This window comes from Nicotiana attenuata, unplaced genomic scaffold, assembly GCF_001879085.1.
Source record: "Nicotiana attenuata strain UT unplaced genomic scaffold, NIATTr2, whole genome shotgun sequence".
Classification (NCBI taxonomy): Eukaryota; Viridiplantae; Streptophyta; class Magnoliopsida; order Solanales; family Solanaceae; genus Nicotiana; species Nicotiana attenuata.
Window position 1 is genome coordinate 312,868 of NW_017671150.1, and position 3,572 is coordinate 316,439.

The 3,572-nt window shown below is 39.3% G+C and overlaps 1 pseudogene; it reads right to left on the reverse strand.

Moving 5' to 3' along the window:
• Positions 1-2,565: 2,565 nt before the first annotated feature.
• On the reverse strand, positions 2,566-3,572 carry LOC109206259 (annotated as a pseudogene).

Consider the following 3,572-nt stretch of genomic DNA (forward strand, 5'->3'; position numbering starts at 1 on the left):
ATTGATTTAACTTGACTCTTCTTAGAGCCAACTCCATTGTACATTGTTGTCAGCACTTTATTGATTCTTTGTGATTTCATTTCCTTTCTCTCTTTTTTCCCAATTCTATGACCTTCAAGTCTCTTGAGCTCATGTTCCTGCTTTTTAAACACATAACATACATTACTTGTAAACTTTTGGCTTATACGATGCTGTCTTCAGTAGTCTAACCAAGCTTATATAGGGGAATATTTATGAGTGGTCAAGAGATGATGTCCCTTTTAACTTTTGGTTTGAATAAAGCTGACAATATAGGAAAATAAAAAAATTCTGCAAAAACACACACTATGGTTTGTGTTGCAGCAGTCTTTTTGCAAGCTACTGTGCCAGCCTTCCACCATATTTTCCTTCTCATTATTGCCCAATTTATAGGCATTCAATCTAGCTGTAGATGCACCAATATTCCCATCAGAATCGCTACTGGAATTTGCAGCAACTTGAACACTTTCATGTCCAGATTTTTTGCTTTCCTGTTGCATAAAAACTCCAGCCTTCACATTAGCCTCTATTTCCTTAGGGTTGCCTGATTGCCCAGCTTCAACATTCACTTTTTTAATTGTATTTGATCGATCAGCAGCCTCATCCAAAGCAGCAGCATTGACAAGCACCTCTGCCCCGTCATGACCAGTTGTTTGTGCACCAGTAGTGGGATGATCAACTACTGGTTTTTGAACTTGCTGAACATCTGCCTCATCACCTGTAGCAAGTGAACCATCTAAAATAGCCACACCAGTTGTATTCACAGCATTAACAACCTTCAATATTGAACTCCCATCCTTTGAAAACTTCATCGCAGCAGTAGGACTTTGATTTTGAGACTTCACCAATGCTGCTACTTCCTTCACCAACTGATGATCTTGTAACTCCTTCACATTACCAGATTCCCCAACCAGTTGAACCATATCAGGTTTGTTTGAGGTATTAGCTCGATCATCAGCAACCTTCAATGCACCAGCAGTAGCTGTGTACATCCTCGCGAAAATCGTAGCAGCAGGAATATCCTTCAACCTCCTATCCTCTCCAGTTGGCTTTTTCTTGACCTGCTCCACACCTACACCCTCAATATTTTTCCCAGCTTCAACTTGACCTGAAGCAGTAGTAATGTCACCACTGATAGCAATAATAGCTTCAGGCATTACAGCATGCGCCACTCAATCGACAACAGCTCAATCACTTTTACCTTCTTGAGCCACCAGTGTAACTCCTTGCTGCTTACTACCATTGTTTGCTCGATTCAAACCATCCTCTTGCACAGTTATTCGATCACCTGAAGCTACCTTATCATCAACTCCTTTTTGTCCATCATTAGTCAAAGCCAAATCCCCCGTAATCTCCTCGATCCCAGTAGCAATTTGCTGACCTTCAGCAGAGTAAAAAGTCAATAGTTTCTGTTGCCCAGAACAGACTTGTGTTGATTACAAGAAAAAGAAAAGTCAATTTGCTGATTTCTTAATGTACGCTAGTGGTTGAAGTTCGATAACCCATACCGGAGACGCTAGTTGTTGGAAGTGATAATAATGTATTGATATGAATATGTTCTTGAGGATATCAGTAATAACATTTAATGGACGATGAATGCTTAAAAGAAGAACATACAAGGTAAAAGTTCTATTTGGTAAAGTAGTCTCCTGGCTTCTAGGTTCAGGTTCATCGCTAGTTTGAACTCTTGTGCTCTGCTTGTTAGGGGTTGGTTACATATTGATTTTTTGATTGCTGAGGTTTTTCTTCTTCTTGCCATGTCCAAACAATATCCTAAAGAACTGGTCTTAGGCCTTCATTTAGTTTAAGGCGTTTAGCGGTATCTTTCAGCTTGGACATGATGTCAGACGATGGTTTCCAGGATGTAAATTTAGCTTCATTTTTTAAAAAAGGTTCCTCAAATAATTTGGATAAATCATACTTAGTATAAAGGGAAATGATATCAAATGCATTCAAGTTTGGAATCCTAGCCACTTTTTGCTTTTCCTCCGTATTTACTGAAGCTAGATCCTAGCCATTTAGTTTTTATACACAGTGTAAATTAATTCATTAAAATTGATAGTTCATTAAAATTAAAAATATGATACATGTAAGGAAAGCTTATCAGCAATTCAATCTATAAGAACATCTTCGCATCTTCGCACTAAAAGGAAATGCAACTGATATTTCCCTTTGCCATTTCCCTCTTTCTCCGAACTATTCCTTATCTGCTATCAAACTCGTCGGACTGCTCATTGACAAAATGATAATAGCTTCCGATGGAGTATTTATCTACTTAGACAGAGCTATTTTTCTTATCCTTTGTCCTTATCTTTCTTTTTTGCCTTTTTTTCCCTTTTGCATTCTTGCATTGTACTTTAACTCTGCAAATATTTTGCTTTCCTACTATTCTCGGCTGATGTACAAGTCTTGCATTGCTTTTTTTGTGCTAATATAATAATGACTTGCCTTTTTATTTGTTTTGGTGGAAAAACATCAGGAAGTGGTCCTTTATGACCATGGGCACCGAATATCCCAATCGATAAACCTTTCCCTAAAGGCCTGCTACTACACCTTTTGGTATTCCGTAGAGTGCAAGTCCTTTTCAATCATCTGTTCCAGTAGTTGGATCTGATGCTTCTGCTTTTCGGCATGCTCATCCTACTTCTTCTCCAGCTATGTCATCTCCATCTTCATCTGGCCCCATGGTTGGACCAGGGACCTCTACTTTTAGACCGATGCCGCCCGGTATGCCTAATGATGCAGGGAGGCCACCTCCAACATCAACACCTCCATATGGGCCGGGGCAGCCTGTTTTAGCACCCCCAGTTAGACCTGTTTCCGGTCCTTTCTCAACACCTCCTGATCCTATACATTTCTATTAAATTTGAGTCCTGAAATGGAAGATAACCAGCTAACAACACGAATAGGGCAACCCCACATGACCAAATATCAGTTTTTGCACCATCGTAGCCTTTTCTATTGAGCACCTCCGGAGAAACATAGGCTGGAGTCCCGCACGTAGTGTGTAGGAGCCCGTCCTAGTGCTTTGACTCGACAAGAGCACTTAAACCAAAATCTGAAATTTTTAAGTTTTCATCGTCATTTAATAGTAAGTTTTCGGTTTCAAATCCCTGTGATAGACACCCCTGCTATGGAAAAAAATCTACAGCATTTATCAACGGTTGAAAATAACTTCGTGCAACGTCCTCTTTAATGTTTCCTTTTGCTACCTTGTTAAAGATTTCACCTCCTTTATCATACTCCATCCCGAAAAAAATCTTGGTTTTCTTGGCCATGACTTCGTAAAGGTGCACGATATTAGGATGTCTAACTAGTCTCATAACAGATATATTCCGTTTGATCTGATTCACAAGTCCAATCCTTAGAACTTTTTCCTTGTCTATGACTTTGATGGCAACACTCTGCCCATTTCTAATACTCCTAGAATGGTAAACCTTAGCAAACGTGTGAATGGAATTGTGAAGGTGTAAGTTTGTGTTTGGACCTCTTTGATCAATAAGTAATAAGAAATTTAACTGGTGATATTGTAGGGCCTTAACTGGAAAATTCAT